Source organism: Silene latifolia, chromosome 2 (assembly GCF_048544455.1).
Source record: "Silene latifolia isolate original U9 population chromosome 2, ASM4854445v1, whole genome shotgun sequence".
In the NCBI taxonomy this organism is placed as follows: Eukaryota; Viridiplantae; Streptophyta; class Magnoliopsida; order Caryophyllales; family Caryophyllaceae; genus Silene; species Silene latifolia.
The window spans coordinates 137,487,864-137,511,838 of NC_133527.1; the positions used below are offsets into that span (position 1 = coordinate 137,487,864).

Sequence of the window (23,975 nt, forward strand, 5' to 3'; positions counted from 1 at the left end):
ACATGGAGATACAGGCGTTTTAGAGAGAGAAAAGGAAGTGAATTTATGATGAATAATGAATGTGTCGTTCTTTTTATATATCGTACGCCTATTTTTTTTTTTTTTTTTTTTTTTTTAAATAAACACACGTGTCATAATTAGGACGGTTGGATCAATAAGATCCAATGGTTCTTATTGATATCTTTAGACTATCTAAGATCTTTGACTACGATCTTTCACTCTATATATATATATATATATATATATACGGCGAGGATCCTGAGTCCACTTCACTTTCTGATGAGTCTTGAGTCCAAATATGGACCATAGGATCTGTTAGAATGGAGTGCTCAGATTAAGACACGTGTACAACATAACATAAACAGCAAACCGAACCGCTCTCTTCTCCTTATTTCAGTTTATCAGTTCTCTCCTCACGCCCCCTCTTCCTGCCTCTCTCTCTAAATTAATCCCCAAATCCAAAAACCCTAAAAAAATCTAAAAATTGGAATGAAAAATTGACAATTTCGTTGGTTTTAATCAAATCAACAACTTTCGTTTAGTAATTTATTCAACTTATTCATTCCAATTTCTCCTAATTTCTATCAAGGTTCAACGCGAAATTGACAAATCGCAAGAGAAAGGCGAAGAAATTTCAACAAACGATGGAATATTCTGTATTTCTACCTATAAAAGGTATAAGTTACATTTTAATACTTCAATTTAGTTTTATTCACATAGTTATATTAAATTATGTTTTTATTGAGGCTTAATTTCGGATTAATTTTGAAAATAATATTGTGCTTTTCAGTGTATCTGTTATACGAAAATGTTACTTACAAATGATATATAAAATGCTTTATTATAGTTAGAGTGAAGGAAATTTGCATCAAGCTGGTGAAATTTGATGTTTTAAAAGTTTTTGAGTTTGATTCTGTTAGTTATATCGCGTTCAAGTGAGAGTAATCGGATATAATTTATGTTCATTTGTCCTATATGTTGCTCGGATTCAGGAAGTTTTTATTGTTTCAGTTTACGATCAATATTGCTCTACTGTTCGTATTGCATTATTATTATAAACTTAACATCTTCTAAATATAATCATCTATCTGTTGAAATCATATACGCACTTTCTCAGCATGATAATCTGCCTATATCATTAGTGTTGGTCATATAACACATATCTATGTTCATTGTAACACATAATTAGTATTCTTGTAACACATACTAACTATGACTATAACTCATTTTTTTGTCATTATACCAAAGTTCGTTGTTAACTTGTTGTTTTAACACATCTGTGGATTTATTGTGTTTATATTATATTCCTTAGAATTCATACGAGTATTGTCATTTTAACGAATATGAGCTTCTTGTTGTAACACAGCATTGTTGGTATTGTAACACAACTTGCTGGTATTGCACTACTCTCGGCTCGAATATGTACTGTATAAGCTTTCATTTCCCAAATATATGAGCATGTGGATGTAGAAATTGTGTGTGATTATAACACAAAATTCCAATTATTATAACACATATTTTCAAATATGGTAACACATACGTACTAGTTATTATTGTAATACATGTTCTTGGTATTGTAACACAACTTGCAGGTTATTGTAACATAAATTTGTCAGACTAATTTCTTGGAGCAAAGATATTGATGTTATAAACTGAAAATGCATCACAGGCTGTCATGGTAAGCTTAACCAGTCACTTCAAGTCGCTCTTAACAGAAAGCTTGCCAATCTTTGACAAGAAAGTTTTACTCTTGCTGCTGGATGTGGTATCCACTCAGAAGGAACTAAATTTGCTGGTAGAAGAATGAACAACACGTGAAATTGAGAGTTTCACTCGGACCCTTACTAGTAGGCGTTCGCGTCATTTCTGAGTTTTTAGCATCGGGATTCAAAACTAAGGTTAATTTCTCTTCAATAACAAATCATATGAATTCAGGTACAAAACTACATCTATCTCGTTGATTATCTCGATTTTTACATCATAGATTATTAATTGGCTTATTGCTTCTCTTAGTGTTGAATTCTTGAAAATTCATCCGTTCTTATGAAATCGAGCTATTTTTTTTATTTAGGGTTTGTGTGTGTATAATTTGATTATGTTCAACAATGAGGAAACACGCATCATTTTTGTGTGTACCTGTAACAATTAGTTATTGTCTTTGTTTAATTTGTGTCATTATAACATATCATTGCTGTTATTGTAACACATATTTACCGATGTTATAACATATACTAGATTACTAGTTGTTATTCAAACCCATATTTATCGATGTTGTAACACATACAAGCTATTATTGTTGAAAGTTTCTAAATCCCCTATTAAACTTATTTAATAGATTTTATAAATTACTCATTAATTTATCTCTTGGATCTAGTTGCATGCAAAATGAAATTATACAAAATAAGAAGATTAAGAAGAAAAACAATTCTCCTTACATTGTTGCATGGTTCGAAATAGGGCACCACAAGAGACTCCTTCTCTTGTAGATCTTGAGCAATTAGTAAAAGGATGATCCTCCAAAACCCAAACTCCATATTAGGAACTCTCCTCTTAGTTGCACCAAGACAATAACCCTTAATACTAATATACTAATTAATTAGATTAATATATTAGTTGTCCTTAAAGATTCTAATAATATTTGTATTACTACACTAGTAATAATGTTATGTGATATTAGAATTTAGATGAACAATTAATCAAAGTTTCTAAAACTATTTTAGAGAGATGAGGTGATAATGTGAGAATGTGAATAATTGATTAAGAGAAAAATGAGAACATTTTTCTCTACCTAAAAGAGGGGAGCCGGTTTGGGGGTTCAAGAAAGCCAATGCATGGCCTTGACCCTTTTGCTTTTTCTCTTCTCTAAATCATAGGTGTGTAAGGCTTAGCAATAGGTACTCATTGTGTTTCATTTTAACAATTAAAATAAAACACCCACTAACCCCAAAAACCCTCTATTTTTCGGTCCATAAATAAAATGGACATCCATTTTATGTTTGTCAATTTGTCATTTGTAATAAGGTAGGTCATGTGTCATACACCATGTCCATAGATATTTCAATGCATATTTAACCCCTTAAATATCATTTTATAACAAATAAATTACTTATGACAAATTAACTAGTAATACATGATTACAATTATTAAAATGGGTCATATAAATATAATTCACAACATTTTGCAATTATAATTAATCAATCATTCTTAATTTAATTGTTTCACAAACAGTAATGAATTTTAGTAATGAAATCTTTTAATTACTAAAATAAATCTTATTTAATCAAATTACAATAAGATACTTATTCTTACTCACAAAACAAATTGTTCAATTTCAAGGAATTAATTAATCTGTATCGTTATACAATGAATTAATTAATATATTAAGGGAATTGTCCTATAGGTGTGACCTTAAGGGATCAACTGAACACCATCGTCAAACAACAGTAATGTCAAACTCTAGTTAGCCAATCATTACTGATTAATGTTGATCAGTTGACTATATAATTGAATCATCCCTTACGTATTCTTATTATGAGATTTAAACATGTGATCGCACTATTGTTAAAGACACATACTCCAACAATCTCCCACTTATCCGAGACAAGTGTGCGTCACCAATTCTCTTGTCCTATTACAATCTCCCACTTAATGCAAGGTGTCTTGCAGGTCGTACTTGCATTTGATCATATCTAGAGTGGTTTCCTCGATCTGGAGAGTAACTATCTGACCGAAATTATCTACCATAGATACCTTCCGAGCGTGGCCACGCATTTTCAGTTCACTACTCCTCGAGTGGCCCTGAGATTCAAAATAACCCTGAGAAGGGGGTGGACAATTCCTATCACACTATTCCCTTTGTCTAGCCACAGCTCATCATGACCCAAAAGATGCCCATTTGACCTCATTCATGAAAGTCGTAGAGCATAATTTAAAGTCACTCAGAAACTGTGCCAACTTGGGTGAACAATCTCTAGTCAAAGAATTGACTCAAAAGAATACTATAGTAGCTCTTGCCACGACCAGGCTATATAAAATTTCCAGAACTCTATAAGCACTCACTGCCCGACAGAGTGTCCCATATAGTCTGCCTATATGATCGACTAGTCATCTCTTATGACCCTGTGGCACTTGAACTTGCCATCAATCGACTCACATTCTAGTCACTAGGAGATGTCACCTTATATAAGTGACTAGCGGCGAATACTATGTTAATCCAGTTCACTTTAATAGGTTTCAATATTGTCTCGACAACCTATTTGGAAAACAAAGTATTATAAGAAAAGAGTTTTGAATAAAACTCAAACGATGAGTGCATTATCACATATGTAAAATTGATACCATATCAATTACTACATAATCTATAATCCATACTTAATATTGTATATAACTATACATCTCAACTCAATTGAAATGGCATGACTTATCATGCTTAGCCTATGAAAAGGCCTTGGTTAGCAAGTTTTAGCAACACCTTGCACTTTCCTAACCTTACTATATACTTTTTCCCTTTGGTTATGTATAATCTTTATTATAAAACCCTTGAGTACATGTCTAGATCCAATCTAGGCATAGACTCTCTTGCCTTAGGATAGCTCCCACTGTCCTCACACTGAGTAGGGATAGGACCTTCGGTTATTGGAATGAACTACCATAGTTCCTCCAATTCACAAAACCGAATCCTATTATCATCCCCTCCTTCTTGCATATCCTATTATTGCAAGTGTACTCAATTTCCGTTGAGCATATCTCATTGTTCAACTGCCTAGGACGTTTTTAGCGGATATCCTCCTTAAATAATATAGCCAAGATGGTTCTCTAACCATCCTTATGCGTTTAGAATATGGTTTTTTTTTGTGTAACTCCTTGCACATAAATCCATCTCATTTCTAAATGCTTAGCTTCATATCTTTAGTACTTCCTGAGTACCAACTAATGAACTATGTGGCTATATAGAGACTTCTCTCAAAGATTCGATTTGTAACATCTCGTCATACTCCAAGTATACGAGGTTTAAGAATAGTGATACATCTTAGCGTAATGAATGAATCCCGCAGCGGAAGCATGTGGATTCAATTTCTACATGTTCAATACTTTTGAACTTGTCTAGACTCTTATCAATATAAGAATATTCATTTAACGTAATATCCTCTTAGAACTATCTTTATAGCTCTGGATACCTTAGAAATGTATTATTCCTCTCCTAAGTCTTTCATCATTCACAGTGATCAATATGTCATTCATATATTAGACTAATAATACCAACGTACTCCTACTAAACTTACTCGATCGAGCACTTTTGGGGTATTATTCACTCGATCGAGTGATATATATATTCGATCAACCAGTCGCATAAACACGTTTACTCGATCGAGTGATTATTTTACTCGATCGAGTCCTTCCAGCCACCAGTTCACTCGATCGAGCTATTCCAAGCTAGTCGATCGAGTAGTTTTGTCTGCCAGCTGCTATTTTACGTCTATTGAGCTACTGCTTGACTTTCTTTGACCTCCCATGTTCATGGTCGGTTTGGGGAGGTCCCTCTTCATGACGTCTTGTAAGTATTCTGACTCCACTTCTCCTTTTCTCTTCAGTTTGCATTTCTTTCCCTATTTTTGGTACAATGAGGGCATTGTACGGTTTGGTTTGGGGAGGTATGCATCCATATCTGTGTCTGCACGTTTTCTTGCATTTTCGCTTATAGCTTCTGTAATCTCCACATTACCTAGACTTTTGCTAGGACCTTCCACACCAGCATCTGCCAATTCATTAACTTGCTCACTACCTCGGGGATTTCCATATTCAGAGACATGAATAGCCATCTCTTCAATGAGACGCCACGCTTGGTCATCTTCAACATTCTTCGTGAATCTCCCTTTAGCTACGCTGTCAAGAATAGCTCTCTGGCTCCGATATAACCCATTGTAAAATTGGGTGCAAAGGAACCAACGCTTGAACCCGTGATGAGTCACAGAACGGACAAGCTTCTTGAACCTAGTCCAAGCCCCATCCAAGTCTTCAGTAGATAGTTGCTCAAAAGAACTAATCTGAGCTCTCAAGGTATTGGTGCGCTGCGGTGAGAAATATCGCCTGTAAAAGGCCAAAGCAAGGGAACTCCAGTCGGTTACACCGGCTGCCTCCCTATCTAGATCTCTCAACCATTCCTGGGCATCATCAGCTAAAGAAAAAGGAAAAATAGCTCCCTTAACTTTGTCTTGTGTCACCCCAGCAGAAAGGGGAATGGTAGAAAGGGGAATGGTAGAGCAATACTCTGTAAACAGCCCTATCTAGATCTCTCAACCATTCCATAGACCGAATGCATACAGGTATTAAGAAGACTAGACTCATGCTTATGCAAATTGATATTACATGCCTTAAAGAGAGTACTACTCACATCCTAAATGAAACCGGTCATGAATGTCACCAGTTTATAAAGCTCTAACCTCAGAATGTAATGTAGCTTGCCGATATATGAATCAAGTCTATTCGTTCAGATAAGAGAGAAACAAAAACTCGTAGATCATGCACATAATCATGCCAACTAAATATCAAGAATATGCAAGGCTCAAGTAAGGATTCAATGTAGCGTCAAATTTCAAACGTTCCGACTCAAATTAAACGTGAAAATTTTTGAATTTTATGATTTTTTTTTTAATTAAAAACAATGCATGCGAAAATAAATAAACGTGCAAGCGAAAATGCAAGAAAACGTGCAGACACAGATATGGATGCATACCTCCCCAAACCAAACCGTACAATGCCCTCATTGTACCAAAAATAGGAAAAGAAATGCAAACTGAAGAGAAAAGGAGAAGTGGAGTCAGAATACTTACAAGACGTCATGAAGAGGGACCTCCCCAAACCGACCATGAACATGGGAGGTCAAAGAAAGTCAAGCAGTAGCTCAATAGACGTAAAATAGCAGCTGGCAGACAAAACTACTCGATCGACTAGCTTGGAATAGCTCGATCGAGTGAACTGGTGGCTGGAAGGACTCGATCGAGTAAAATAATCACTCGATCGAGTAAACGTGTTTATGCAACTGGTCGATCGAGTATAAATATCACTCGATCGAGTGAATAATACAAAATTTGACAGGGCAGTCGTATACCTATCAAAAATAACCAACTGGCTCTAACTAATATAGCTAGGGAAGTCGGGTCGATCTCCACAGGGAGATGGGAAGATGTAAGCTTTGTCTAAGTTCGTCACGGTAACCAAATTGGGGGGTTTTAAATGTATTGTTCTAAACTAATAAGAGTAAGAAAGAGAATAAAGCAGAGAACGGAATTAAGCAGATAGAGAAAGCAGCTAAGACAGACGGTTCACCATGATCATTCGGTCAAGTAATCTAGGTCTCAGGTCAATGCAAGTATGGTCTATGGAGCAGTGAATATCTCTTTTCGGTCTCAATTCGCCCTAAAACATAAATAGCTTAGCTGTCGCCCTAATATAATGCCCTATTGTTCGCTACTAGTCTCGCCCTTTCCAACCTTTCGGTCCAGGTCAAGGTTCACTGAGATATAAATGCCTAATTGCGTCGACTCAATTAAACAGATACAGATAAATGCAGCAGTTAACAACAAAGAACTACACCAGCATTAACCTAATAAATCGATTACTATCCCTTCATAATCATGGACCCCCCTTAGTCTTAGCAGAAGGGAATTAGCTACTCATCATCATTGAATTAACAACAACATATAAATAAAGAGAATTAAACATGATAGCAAAACTAATAAGGATTGAATAGAGTAAAGATGATAGCAATAAAAGAGAGATAACAAAATAACAGTAAATATGATTAGGGAATTAAAAAGGGATAATAATACCAATACAAATCCGAATTCGAGTAGCAAAAGAGTACAAGATGAGCAAAATCCAAGAACAGTAGCAAAAGATAGAGTAAAAGTGAATGAGAGGAGTTACGCAGTCTAGTGTTCTTTTAACATACGAAAATCCTCTCCTAAACCTAACCTATGGACTAATTACAAAAGCCCATACAAAATTAGGCGGAATAACTCTTATCCGGGTAAAATCACTCGATCGAGTGGAAATAAACCACTCGATCGAGCAACTAAGCGTAAAACCGTTCGATCGAGTGGAAATAAACCACTCGATCGAGTACTTCCTTGCAATGCCTAAATATTGGACTGCTCGATCGAGTAACCTTCAGTATATAAAGCATTCGATCGACTAGAAAAGTAGTCGATCGACCTATCTTGGTACGTTTAGGCACTAAACATCTTCCGAAACCAGCTCACGTGTCTTCAAAGTGTTAGATTCCAAGCTCCGGCTCCTTGTTCTCAATAAATGCATGCAAATGGGATGAATTAGGCTCGATTTAGCTCCTCTTTGGTTTATTCCTGCAATTTACATAAAACGAACCAAAGTAGAATATTCGGGGGTATTTGTAACTAGATGCTACATAAATAGTATAGAAATGCGTGTAAAAATGAGGCAAAAACCTTATATAAAATATACGCATCAAATCTCCCCAAACCAAACCTTTGCTTCTCCCCAAGCAAATTATGAATGCAACTAAAAATAAACAGTGGAACGAGACCAACGCATCAGCTACAAATCACCCACCAAAACCAGTTTAATGCAACAACTAACACAGTGGCAAATGAGAAGTGCAAATGAGTTAAATCAATGTTTCAAACTTACTGAACCGTCGACCTTGCAAGACTCAAAAGATATCGGACTCTCACGGGTCGCTCATCACTCAAAATTAGGCACAAGGTGAGTATATATGTGAAAGATAGAAAGAAGTAAAGACACTCACCTAACTCGATCTTTAAGAACATGCATGCAGTTAACATGAATAAAGTCTCTACAACCATACATACGCATTCCAACCATACTAATGACCAAGACACATGTCGAGGACTTACATTTGGGTAAGTGAGGTAATGGGTAAGAAGGGGCTAAGATGAATTTGGATATGTGGAGTTAATAGCCAGGCTAGCAACAACGAATCCAAATTTTGAACTGCATCCCAACTTCGTACTCAATATAACAAAACAAAACAGTGCAAATTCCATGCACTAAACTCACGAAACACCAATACTTGTCAACTCCCCATAAGATATACATTAGACATGGGAGTGAAGATCATCCGTACAATTTCTCTTTTTTTTTTTTTTCGTTTCTCACGTGATTTTTTTCTTTCCTTTTCTTTTCCATATTCCATTTTTTCCATTCTTTTGTTTCCTTTTTTTTTTCATTTTCATCCATTTTTTTTCTTTCATTCCCTTCAATTCTTCCACCAGCTTCTGAAAATCAGATAAAAATAACCCAACTGCAGTAAAACATTCCAAACAGCTACTCATCACTAGCTCGGCTAAGGTAGGAAAAATTATAGATAGTAGCTAATCGGACAAAAAGGCAATTTGGCTATGTGGGGTTCATGGGTAGAATGAAATAAAAGGGAACTGCCTCTCCTAACATGTGTCACCATCCATAGACCGAATGCATACAGGTATTAAGAAGACTAGACTCATGCTTATGCAAATTGATGTTACATGCCTTAAAGAGAGTACTACTCACATCCTAAATGAAACCGGTCATGAATGTCACCAGTTTATAAAGCTCTAACCTCAGAATGTAATGTAGCTTGCCGATATATGAATCAAGTCTATTCGTTCAGATAAGAGAGAAACAAAAACTCGTAGATCATGCACATAATCATGCCAACTAAATATCAAGAATATGCAAGGCTCAAGTAAGGATTCAATGTAGCGTCAAATTTCAAACGTTCCGACTCAAATTAAACGTGAAAATTTTTGAATTTTATGATTTTTTTTTAATTAAAAACAACAATGCATGCGAAAATAAATAAACGTGCAAGCGAAAATGCAAGAAAACGTGCAGACACAGATATGGATGCATACCTCCCCAAACCAAACCGTACAATGCCCTCATTGTACCAAAAATAGGAAAAGAAATGCAAACTGAAGAGAAAAGGAGAAGTGGAGTCAGAATACTTACAAGACGTCATGAAGAGGGACCTCCCCAAACCGACCATGAACATGGGATGTCAAAGAAAGTCAAGCAGTAGCTCAATAGACGTAAAATAGCAGTTGGCAGACAAAACTACTCGATCGACTAGCTTGGAATAGCTCGATCGAGTGAACTGGTGGCTGGAAGGACTCGATCGAGTAAAATAATCACTCGATCGAGTAAACGTGTTTATGCAACTGGTCGATCGAGTATATATATCACTCGATCGAGTGAATAATACCCCAAAAGTGCTCGATCGAGTAGAAAAACTACTCGATTGAGTTGATTAACCTGCAAAACACGCATTAAAGCAAGGAAAATACAAAAGTTGCATAAAACTAGCGTCTAAAGTTCAACATAAAGCTAAAGGAAAAATAAAAAGTTCAACAAAAGTACAATAAAACAGTCCGGGCTGCCTCCCGGAGAGCGCAAGTTTAAGAGGTCCCGCACGATCTTTCTGGCATCAATTAATTGGCGCGTCAAGCTCGTCAAAGTACAAGACTTCAACACGATTGTCTACTTCATTTGCCTCGTGATAATGCTTCACATATTGCCCATTCACCTTGAACCTACTACCTTCGGAGTCTTCGAGCTCCACGGATCCAAATTTGGTAACAGCCGTCACCGTATAAGGACCACTCCACCTGGACTTCAGCTTGCCAGGAAACAATCGCAATCGGGCATTGAACAGTAGCACCTTTTGCCCAACATGAAACTCCCGAGGTAGAATTCTCTTATCATGCCATCTCTTCGTCTTTTCTTTATAAATGCGCGAGCTATCATAGGCATTAAGCCTAAATTCTTCCAACCCATCTAGCTGCAAAAGACGATTCTGACCACACAACTTAGGATCAAAGTTAAGCTCACGAATTGCCCACCAAGCCTTACATTCCAATTCAACACGTAAGTGACATGATTTCCCATAAACTAACCTATAAGGTGATGCACCAATTGGTGTCTTAAAGGCAGTTCTATAAGCCCATAATGTGTCTTCTAATTTAAGACTCCAGTCCTTCCGTGATTTAGAAACTACCTTAGACAAGATCTCTTTCAACTCGCGATTAGAGACCTCAACCTGACCACTAGTTTGGGGATGGTACCCCAAACCACGTCGGTGTTGGACACCAACTTTAGACAGAATAAAAGTTAGTTTCTTTTCTTTAAAGTGCATTCCCCCATCACTAATGACGACCATAGGGACACCAAATCGGGGAAATATGACCTTTTTAAACATTTTTATCACGGTCTTGGCGTCACAATGAGGTGAGGCAATTGCCTCAACCCATTTTGACACATAATCTACAACCACTAAAATGTACCTGTTACCTTTACTAGACGGGAACGGTCCTTGGAAATCAATGCCCCAGACATCGAAAACCTCAACCTCTAAGATACCATTTTGTGGCATCTCATGTCTCTTTGAAATGTTCCCTGATCGTTGGCAAGCATCACAAGCTGAAACAAAAGACTTAGCATCAACAAACAAAGAAGGCCAGTAAAAACCAGACTGAAGTACCTTAGCCACGGTACGCGATGGACCGTGGTGACCACCATAGGAAGAGGAGTGACAGCCTTCCAGGACTACTTTGGCCTCCCATTGCGGAATACACACGTCTGAGAGACCGTCGCACATTCCTTAAACAAATAAGGATCATCCCGTAAATCTTTGCTTAGCGTTATACGTAAAACGCTTCCTCTGGCGATGAGAGAGGTCAGGCGGCAGCTTGCCACTGACAACGAAGTTAGCTATATCTGCATACCAAGGCTCTTGGTTAACAATAGACGATAATACAGCAAATAGAGTATCGTCAGGAAAAGAATCATCAATAGGTAGAGAGTCTTCCCCTTCTTGTCGCGACAGTCGCGATAAATGATCAGCTACAACGTTCTCAGCTCCTTTCTTATTTTTAATCTGCAAATCAAACTCCTGAAGAAGGAGTATCCATCTCAGTAGCCGTGGTTTAGCCTCCTTCTTAGCAAGGAGATGCCTCAAAGTCCGCATGGTCGGTAAAAACAAAATCTTCGACCCAATCAAATAAGAACGAAATTTCTCTAAGGCATAAACTACAGCTAGCAGCTCTTTTTCAGTGGTAGTGTACTTCACTTGAGCCTCATCCAGAGTTCGACTCGTATAGTAGATAGCATTCAAAGCTTTGTCATTCCTTTGGCCTAGCACCGCTCCTAGTGCATAGTCACTGGCATCACACATTATCTCAAACTAAAGTCCCGTCGGGAGGTCAGTATGATCGGCGCAGAGACTAAAGCCCGCTTTAACCCGTGAAAAGCGTAAAAACACTCATCGAAAAACAAAAGGGGCATCCTTAAGTAGCAGTTGTGTAAGTGGTTTAGCAATTTTTGAGAAATCCTTGATAAACCGGCGATAAAAGCCGGCGTGGCCAAGGAAACTCCTCACCTCCTTAACATTAACAGGAGGTGGTAATTGCTAAATCACTTCCACGTTTGCTTTATCAACCTCTATTCCCCTATCAGACATTAAGTGCCCTAGGACAACTCCCTCGTTGACCATGAAATGGCACTTCTCCCAATTAAGCACAAGATTAACCTCGATGCGGTATGAACATTTTATCAAGGTTAGACAGACAGTTAGAAAAATCACTTCCATAAATACTGAAATCGTCCATGAAAACTTCCATAATAGACTCAATATACTCTGAAAATATCCCCATCATGCACCTTTGAAAGGTGGCAGGGGCATTACATAAACCAAAAGGCATCCTGCGATAAGCAAACACGCCCTGAGGACAAGTAAATGTAGTCTTAGCTTGATCGTCTGGGTGGATAGGGATCTGGAAGAACCCTGAATACCCGTCTAAATAGCAGAAAAACTTATGAGAAGCTAACCTTTCTACCATTTGATCAATAAAAGGAAGGGGAAAGTGATCTTTCTTGGTGGCGGCATTAAGTTGTCTGTAATCTATACACATCCGCCAACCAGTCACTACTCGAGTAGGTATTAACTCATTCTTATCATTCTTAACCACAGTAGTCCCTCCTTTCTTCGGGACCACCTGCACTGGACTCACCCATTTAGAATGACCAACAGAATAAATAATACCTGCGTCGAGCAGCTTCATTACCTCAGCCATCACAATATCTTGCATCTTCTGGTTCAGCCTGCGCTGACCCTATCTGCAAGGTTTGTGATCTTCCTCCAGCTCTATCTTGTGCATACAAATATCGGGACTAATCCCCTTGATATCGTCCAATGAATAACCCATTGCTTTCCTGTTTTTCTTAAGCACGGCTAACAAGGAAGTCAGCTGATCATTATAAAGCTTAGCACTAACAATGACTGGATATTGCTCAGTATCGTCTAAGAAAACATATTTTAGATGAGAAGGAAGAGGCTTACGTTCCGGTACCTTTACCTCAATGGAGCAAAGAGTGCTAATTATCTGTTCCACTTGCTCTCCCTCAGCGTCGGTGAGTCCACGCTCATCTAAATCATCTATAAGCAAATCCAACACAAATACATCGTCATCCGGGCTATCTCGCACACTCATAAAAAAGCATAAGAGCTTCTAGTGGGTCCTTCATAAAAGAATCCGACCAGAAGTCATAAATAGACTCGTCAATAATATCAACCGAATAACAAGTATCCTCTATCATTGGCCGAGCCAAAGTACTAGGCAGACTGAAAGTGATCACGTCATCCCCTACTGCAAGAGTCAAACGCCCTTGTTTGACATCAATAACGACCCACTTGTGCAAAGGAATGGTATTCCTAAGATAATTGGGGTCCGGTGTCCTCACTATATCTAAAACAATGAAATCAATCGGTATAAAGAGCTTGCCTATTTTCACAAGCACGTCCTCTAAGACACCTAAGGGTCTCCTAACAGATCTATCGACCATCTATAGGGTAATGTTAGTCACCTTAAGATGACTCATATTCAATTTCTTGCATGACAGACAGGATAGGGGCATGACACTAACGCTGGCTCCTAAATCACAAAGAGCCTTATCAATAACCACATTGCCTATAATACGGGTAATAGAAAAGTCGCCTCTTTCATTTTAGGTGGAGCTTTATTTAAAAGTAAATTACTAGACTCTTCCATAAATGAAACCGTCTTAAATTCACTTAAATCTCTCTTACGCGTCACAATATCTTTCATAAACTTAGCGTAAGTGCATTACTGAGTAACAAGTTCGGTAAAGGGACAATTACAGGGTTCTTCACAACGTCCACAAACTTACCGTCATGTCGCTCGATCTTTGCGTCCTTCGACGACACGGAAGGGCACTCTGGTAGCAATGAGTGGACCCGCGACTTTCTCTTTACCTTTGTTAGTGCGTGACATCTCCACAGCAGGGGAAGATGACACGGTAGCGGAATTAGATAGTAAAATAGGATCTCCGCTGCTTCTGGTACTCGATCGAGTACTTTTACCATTCGATCGAGTGGTTTCACGTTGGGAAATACTCGATCGACCATTTTCTTCACTCGATCGGGTGATCTTTTTTTCTGGCTTACTCGATCGATCAATTTTATCACTTGATCGAGTGATTTCTTCAGCAAATTTACTCGATCGAGTAAGAATATCACTCAATCGACCATCTGCAATTTGTGCACTTCTCGATCGACCACTATTATCACTCGATCGAATGATGGGATGAATTATTTCACTCGATCGAGTGTCTGGACAACACGCAGCAAGGATTTCGTCCAAAAACTCATCCATATCATCCTCTGGGGTATCTTCAGCTGTCAAAACCCCGTCTTCCAGTACTTTTGGCCCCTCATGAGTAAGGCCAACTTGGAGATTCGTATACCTATCAAAAATTTGACAGGGCAGTCGTATACCTATCAAAAATAACGAACTGGCTCTATCTAATATAGCTAGGGAAGTCGGGTCGATCTCCACAGGGAGATGGGAAGATGTCAGCTTTTTCTAAGTTCGTCACGGTAACCAAATTGGGGGGGTTTTAAATGTATTGTTCTAAACTAATGAGAGTAAGAAAGAGAATAAAGCAGAGAAAGGAATTAAGCAGATAGAGAAAGTTAAGTAATCTAGGTCTCAGGTCAATGCAAGTATGGTCTATGGAGCAGTGAATATCTCCTTTCGGTCTCAACTCGCCCTAAAACATAAATAGCTTAGCTTTCGCTCTAATATAATGCCCTATTGTTCGCTACTAGTCTCGCCCTTTCCAACCTTTCGGTCCAGGTCAAGGTTCGCTGAGATATAAATGCCTAATTGCGTCGACTCAATTAAACAGATACAGATAAATGCAGCAGTTAACAACAAAGAACTACACCAGCATTAACCTAATAAATCGATTACTATCCCTTCATAATCATGGATCCCCCTTAGTCTTAGCAGAAGGGAATTAGCTACTCATCATCATTGAATTAACAACAACAACATATAAATAAAGAGAATTAAACATGATAGGAAAACTAATAAGGATTGAATAGAGTAAAGATGATAGAAATAAAAGAGAGATAACAAAATAACAATAAATATGATTAGGGAATTAAAAAGGGATAATAATACCAATACAAATCCGAATTCGAGTAGCAAAAGAGTACAAGAAGAGCAAAATCCAAGAACAGTAGCAAAAGATAGAGTAAAAGTGAATGAGAGGAGTTACGCAGTCTAGTGTTCTTTTAACATACAAAAATCCTCTCCTAAACCTAACCTATGGACTAATTACAAAAGCCCATACGAAATTAGGCGGAATAACTCTTATCCGGGTAAAATCACTCGATCGAGTGGAAATAAACCACTCGATCGAGCAACTAAGCGTAAAACCGTTTGATCGAGTGGAAATAAACCACTCGATCGAGTACTTCCTTGCAATCCCTACTTGAGTAAATACTGGACTGCTCGATCGAGTAACCTTCAGTATATAAAGCATTCGATCGACTAGAAAAGTAGTCGATCGAGCTATCTTGGTACGTTTAGGCACTAAACATCTTCCGAAACCTGATCAAGTGTCTTCAAAGTGTTAGATTCTAAACTCCGGCTCCTTGTTCTCCATAAATGCATGCAAATGGGACGAATTAGGCTCGATTTAGCTCCCCTTTGGTTTATTCCTGCAATTTACATAAAATGAACCAAAGTAGAATATTCGGGGGTATTTGTAGCTAGATGCTACATAAATAGTACAGAAATGCGTGTAAAAATGAGGCAAAAACCTTATATAAAATACACGCATCAAAACTCCATGTATAAACAGAACTACTCGACAATTCGAGAAACGTTTATAACATGATCAAAACATACAATTCAACTCCTTAACTTCTACTTAAGATTTCTTCTTAAGTTTGTATCCTACCTTAGGATAGTTTGCGATTTACAAAACTCATCCAAGATGATTTTAAAATCCAACTATATCAAATCATAACTATATCAAATCATATCTGAATACAATGAAGCGTTGTTGCGTGCAAAACCCTTTGCCACCAACCAACCAAGGTAAATAAACATTTTCATGTTTATGCTTATTTCGGAATCCGAATACAATGAAGCGTTGTTGTTGTGTGCAAAACCCTTTGCCACCGACCAACCAAGCTAGATAAACATTTTCATGTTTATGCTTATTTCAGACTCTTGTGGAGTTGAGACTAAATAAAACATCTTAATAAGTTACAGGTTTGTTACTTTTAAAAATAACATGACTCATGTCCACTTAGGTTTCGAATCAATAATTACTGGTTTTGACCAAGAAGGAACATATTCCTACTTCTTATTCTCAGTTTGTGGCTCTTGAACATTTTCTCCCACTCTGTCTTTAAGAAATAATCCTCTTTTCTCAAAAGACAGCATCACGAGCCACAAACCTGTTGTTCTCGTGATAGTTGGGTTACAAAGCTATATGCTTTATTCCGAAATAAGCTACAACTTAGGTACCATGCCTAATCATATCATATATGAATTGTACTTGATTGCTTTAACTATATTTTGTTTTAGTGAGAAAAAATAAATACTAGACAAAATGTGATAGAAACTACTTCCAACTTTATAGTAAAGATTCAATCATATCGTATAGGATTCTTTGTATCCTTATAACACACCTTATCTTCATAGGGTGTGATTATGATAGTGATCTTGTGATACCATATCACACTCTATTTGGTGTAAATCAAAGTCTTCACTTTATTGTTTCCTATTTTAACAAAGTACTAATACTTTGGTTTTATAATCTCTAGGTCTTGATACTTTTTAAACATTCTTTGAACTTATTCAAAGAATTTCTCTTCTTACCTCATTAAGTGGATACCAAGTATCTACCTAGTTCGTTGGTAAAAGAGATGAAGAAGTAATAACCTTTTTTGATTGAAATTGTATTCGACAATACACTTTAAGGTGTAAATAGGGCGAATATCTTGCTCTATTCATAATCCTTTTCTAGAAAGAAGTCATGAATTAATCTTTCTTTGAATACAAGATTCGCACACACCAAAAGATTTCCAATCAAATGATTTGGGAGACTAGTCAAAACTAGTTTCTAAATGTGATTTTCAATCGAGAATTGAGAAATGATAGGGGTCACCAACTTGAGTCTTGTACATATGACATTTATTTCTAGTTTGAATCTAATTACCTTGATTTGTATGGTCTCACCATAAACTTAATCGTGGTGTGTAAGGGCACAACGCTTGTTTTAATTGCATAATAGTGAAATCCTTTTGCGTTTTTCTTCAAAAACATGAATTATATTCTTATTTAGAGTTAGTGTACATCATAACAATTATTTAGGTACATTTCTAAATACAAAACTAATATGTGTACACTACATCATTCATATGTTCATGGATGAAATGGCAACTATCCTAGTTCCATTCATGCAAATTTCTGAACTTATTCTTGCTAGTGATCATATGATTATTCAATGTTAGGATTCTAAGGATTTACAAAACCCTCGGATTGTGTTATGAACACATCCTCCTCTAAATACCCATTTAGAAAGGTGGTTTTGACATTCTTTTGCCATATTTCATAATCATGAAATGTGGCAATTTCTAACATGATCTAACACATCCTCCTCTAAACACACCATGCCCATAGATATTTCAATGCATATTTAACCCCTTAAATATCATTTTATAACAAATAAATTACTTGTGACAAATTAGATAGTAATACATGATTACAATTATTAAAATGGGTCATATAAATATAATTCACAACATTTTGCAATTATAATTAATCAATCATTCTTAATTTAATTGTTTCACAAACAATAATGAATTTTAGTAATGAAATCTTTTAATTACTAAAATAAATCTTATTTAATCAAATTACAATAAGATACTTATTCTTACTCACAAAACAAATTGTTCAATTTCAAGGAATTAATTAATCTGCATCGTTATACAATTAATTAATTAATCTATTAAGGGAATTGTCCTATAGGTGTGACCTTAAGGGATCAACTGATCACCACCGTCAAACGACAGTAATGTCAAACTCTAGTTAGCCAATCATTACTGATTAATGTTGATCAGTTGACAATTTAATTGAATCATCCCTTACGTATTCTTATTATGAGATTTAAACATGTGATCGCACCATTGTTGATGACACATACTCCAACAATTGTAACACAAATTTACCGACATTGTAACACATACCAGCGGTTATTGTAACACACAATTTTTTTTATTATTATAACACGAGTTTGATGTTATTGTAACTCATATTTGTAGTCATTGTAACACTAAAAACCAATTAGCTCAAATGGTAGAGCATTGTGCCACCCACAAGATGTGGGTTCAATTCCCATGCTGGTTATTGTAAAGGCTAACTAGTGTTACAGTAAAGGCTAACAAGTGTTACTCTAAAACATTACTGACCTGGTGTCATGTCTAGATGAGCCCAATTCAAACATGACTGAGCCCAATTCAAACATGACTGACTTTGAGGCATAAAAAGCTGGTACTTGTTATCCTATATTTTAACTAGCACATGCTTTGGATAAGCATTTCACACAGGTTTTATTTGAATATCTTACCATTGCAATGCTACGACAATGGTGTAACATAAACTATGTTACAACTATGGTACAATTATGTTACGATAATGATGTGCGTGTTTTTTTAGAGTTGATTAATAAAAATAAAGAATAGCCACAAGCCCACAATCTATGTTTCCATGGAAAAATTTACACCAAACATATGAAAAGTGAGATAACCTATGTGGGATTCGAACCCACATTATTCGTACAATTGTACGATGTCGCACAATTGTACGATGCTCTACCACTTCAGCTAATAGGTTTTTGATATACCATGATTGTTCAGCTAATAAGGCCAAAAGACGCATATTATTCTTCGATTAAGGCTCTCAAAAACAAGTAACTTACTAAAGTACCAGGTAATACGTACAAAGTTATGATCATCAACATTTCTAAGTGGGTCAAAGATGAACCATATTTCATACCCCATCAAACTGAGTTAAAATGTTGTACAAATAGTAGCACCGAGCAATAAGAATGAAATCTTGGTAGTATATGAATCTGTGGAGGATTTCACCAATACAAAAATTATAGAATTAGAAATAATACAAATCTTGACAAAAATGTAGAGAAAATCCCTTTATCCTTTCTTAGACGATAATAAGTCCCGTCTGCTATCTATATCATACATGTAACCTGCCCATCAAGTTCCATTTTGACAGGAAGCCGAAAAACTTCTTCATGACATAAGATCACTCTAAACTTCTTCATGACATAACACAGTTCGACCGTTATTGTAACATGAGTAAACAATTATTGCAACAAAGTATGACCGTTCTTATAACACAAGTAAACCATTATTATAACAAAGTATAACCGTTATTGTAACACGAGTAAACCATTGTTGTAACAAAGTATAACTGTTATTGTGACACGAGTAAACCATTATTGTAACAAAGTATAATCGTTATTGTAACACGATTAAACTGTTATCGCAACACAGTTAAACCATTATTATTACAAAGATTAGCCTATAACTGACGGTATTGTATAGAAAACAGGTTGTGCAACTTAGTAACCATTATAGCTTCATTACACACATAAGTTTTAGCTACTTAATTTCCCAATGAGAAGCATATGAGTTAAAATATAATAGACCAAAGGAAATTATCAGAATATAGATTTGATTATGCACACACATAAAACTCAATTTGACACCTAGAAAAGCAGTATAATAACAAAAGATTGACGGATTTGTTGAAATTGAAATACGCTAGCAATCATTCATAAAGCATTGTGTAACGTATATACATTATTAATGTAACACGGTGATACCATTATTATAACACGGTCACAACATAAAAGTAACACGGATTGACAAATATGGTAAAACTATCGTAACATTATGTATATCGTCTGAATAATATCATTACACCTCCAAAAAATCGAAGGTTGATAATTAGATCATTATCAAAATTGTTACAGTTACATGACTTCTTTCTTTCATCTTTTAACTTTTAACTTACCACAAAAATTGTTGCAAATGTAAACAATTGCATCATATACTATAAGTCATAGCTTAAAATCAACTATTGAGTACTCCAAACATGAATTCACAAGGCTTTCACACACATTATCCTCTTGAAATCAAACATTCTAGATCATTATCCATTGAAAATTTCTGTGGCTAATTAGAATGTAATTCAAACCAAATTTGTAGCTTAATTCCAGCAAAATAGCACTTAATTTCTCAAAAAAATTACGAAATGATCAAATCAACAACATTGAAACTCAATCGCGTCAATTACATCCAGTAATAAGCCAAACCAAGCATATTATTTGACCTAATTTCGATCTTGGTTCACTTTCAAATTTGACTTAATTTTTATCGTCATTTAACTAGACTCAACAACAAATTCAGTAATTCGTACCTAATTTCATGTAGGTTGTAGTTTTGATCGAGTTATTGTTGTTGTCGACCGTCGTTGTAGGAGTTCGAAGTCAATTTGTGAGAAGCGTTGGAAGATGATTGAGAGAAGACTGAAGAGGAGAGGAAAGAGAAAGTGACGAAGGGAATGAAAAGTAAATTCTATTTTTGGTAGATAGATAACGCTTAAAGCCTTACGACACACACTCAATCTTGGCCGTTGATGACTTAGATCTGACGGTCCAGATTTGGACGCAGGACTCATTTAAGATGGGCGGACTCTCTTGATCTTAACTCTATATATAGGATCTATTGAGTCTAGCTTCTTAGGTGAGTCCGTCCTACTATTCCTAACCGTCTGATTATCACCTGATCATCTAAATCGATGGCTCAGATTTAATCTAAAGGATTATATTGTAATTATAAGATATATAACCCGTGATCTTGCATTATTTCCGTCATAATTCATAAGATTTTTCTCTCTCTTCTTTCTCATTCTTCCAATTTCTCCTTCGACCTCGTTCAGCTTGCTCATAATCTTCACTCTGATCTTTCATCTGGTGAATTTTCTTAATCATCCTCAATCCTTGTTTAATTCTTCTAATTCATCTTTAATTTTTCCGTTTCTTCTTTAAATCTCTAACTTTTCTTACACGATTCCCTATTTTATTTGTGTACAGGTGTTTACGCCGATCTTCATCGTCATCTACAATCGCCTTTCTGATCCTTTCGATTTAGGTATTTTCTGGACTTTTTTTCAACATAGTTCTTCATCTTCGGTTTCGTTTTCATCGAATCAAGCGGCTCTCAATACGCGTGTGCTACAATTCTCTAGATTCTTCAATTTCTTCATTATGTTTCTAATTAGTTGTGCTAATTGATAAATTATACTCTTACGCTTGTTAAATTCTTTCAATTTGCTTTTCTTTGATGGCCTCTTGCTCATTTTCATGCATCATATAGTCTTCGCTTCTATACAAATACTCCATATTTTCTATTTTATTTACTTTTAACTATGGTACGTCCATAACTTAATTCTTGTTAAGAAATTTTGTTGCTCTATGGATAATCGCAAGTCCACATGACTTTTTGATAACTTGATGTAGCAATTGTAGTCGAAATTTTCAGACAAGCTGAGATGTCTAAGATATATTTTCATTCAAATTTTAATTTATATTTAAAGTTATGTGAGCATATATATGTTCATCCATTTTTCGATAAATTTTATGTTATCAACCCTTTACCTAGTATACAGTATAATTTTCTCTTGGGATGCGAAGTTTGGTTGCGACCGTTAAACTGAATCGTGTGTAGTGGGAGTAGGACGAAGTTTAATGGTGTAGATTGCACGAGTGCTTTTTAACTATGTTACTTTAGTGGTATAATTGTGTTACTCTAATAGTGTAATCTTGTTACAATGATTCTAAAGTCGGTGTTACACTTTAATCCTCTTAATATTGCTTACTAGTTATTGGTATTAAAACTATAGAAGGTGCTTATAAGACTATAGAATGTGCTTACTAGTTTGAGCTATTAATAATGTTATGATCGTATTAGAACAATGGTATACATGTGTTACTCTAATGGTAAAAGTGTGTTATTGTAAGGGTATAGTCATGTTAAAATTTCTAGTATTAATCTGTTATTGTAAAGTTTAGTATAAGTATGTTTAGGGAAGTACAGAACTTGGAATTAGAAGGATAATTCTTGCAAAATTTCATTTGACCCTTGTCTTGTTTAAATTTGGTGTGTAGTCCTAAGTCAATGCATGATCATGATGGTTTGTTTATGTCATTAGGCGTCCCTTTTTTTCCTAGAAGTACTTATACTGCAAATGCATCTGCAATGTGCAATTATGTTAGATGACAAATTAATGTATATGAGAGGGACTTTTCAGTTTGTTTTTAAGGTAGACGGGTCGACAGTGGAAAGCAATGGGGAGGGGGAAGGGGAGAGGCTCATATGGCAGTAGGAAAAACACCTTTGAAAGATGTCGTTATTGTCGAATGTCGATGATTATGAACTACCTTGCACATCAGAGGAATTACTCTAAGAACTCTCCCCATTTCTATCTGATCAGTAATGAAACTATTGTTCGTGTCTTACTGCCTGCAGTATTTACAAGCGCAAATAAAAGTTTCAGGCTGTTGATGTGACTCTTAATTGCGCATATTTAGTTCCTTAATTGAGCCTATTTTGCATACTATTATAACATTTCATAGCCATTATATCCGTCAAATCCTTTCTACTTTTCTTTCCTAGTGCATTTTGTATGACTTGTAGGAAAGAGGACAATGAGGCGGAATTCCCGTCTCCCGTTGTTGAACCATATAGAATATATGTTTATGTTTTGATGATGTCAAGGTGTTTTAATATTATATATACTCGTTACGTGTAATCGTTTGTTAAGATCTTTTAGATTAGACTTATTCATTACAAGCAACAAACAGAATTGTGATGGAAGTATATGATGGTCAAGCCTCAGTTGAAGATCAAACAATCTGAAGATTCATTCAAGAATTATGTGAAAACGAAGTCCGTCTAAAGATTAATCAAGCTTGGATGATGAAGTAGACTATACTCGAAGATCTCCTATGAAGATTAGAATAATATAGATGATTGTCTCGTAATGGTAACTACGAATGAATTTCTTAAGTTGGTAAAGTTATAGCTTTGCAGCTATAACATTACTAGTAAAAGAGCTCAATGTTATAGCTCTCCTACTATAACATTGAGATGATGAGTTTATTATACACGACATATACTGTTTCAAAATTATTTTGAAAATTGTTTAAAGTGTATTTTAAATATTTTGATAAGAGTATTTATTTAATTAACCCTGGTTTAGTGCGGAGTTCGGTTTTATGTTAAACGTTGGTTAGTAGTTGTTTTGGGTCAACTTATGAGTTGGACCATGCTACTAATTAGGATTTCAACAAAGCCTCTCTTAAAACCTAAATTCTAACCCATATATTGAGCTAGAATTTGCACGAGTCACGAGGCATATGAGCCGTGACATCTCGTGTAACTTAAGGTATATCTTGTGAAGATTTTATTCTATAAAGAATATCTTTACATATCTTGTATATCTTACTTAATATATTTGTTTATGATAAAAGAT

The 23,975-nt window shown here is 35.9% G+C and overlaps 1 long non-coding RNA gene across 6 annotated transcripts; it reads left to right on the forward strand.

Moving 5' to 3' along the window:
- The first annotated feature begins 394 nt into the window (after positions 1-394).
- LOC141643030 (uncharacterized) lies at positions 395-23,698 on the forward strand. Of its 6 annotated transcripts, none has more exons than XR_012543589.1 (5): positions 395-675; positions 1,593-1,935; positions 20,919-21,009; positions 21,535-21,592; positions 23,305-23,698. It is a non-coding gene; the product is annotated as an uncharacterized LOC141643030 (long non-coding RNA). The 6 variants fall into 6 exon arrangements; XR_012543593.1 differs by having other exon boundaries at positions 23,334-23,698; XR_012543591.1 differs by lacking the exon at positions 20,919-21,009 and having other exon boundaries at positions 23,334-23,696.
- Positions 23,699-23,975: the final 277 nt, after the last annotated feature.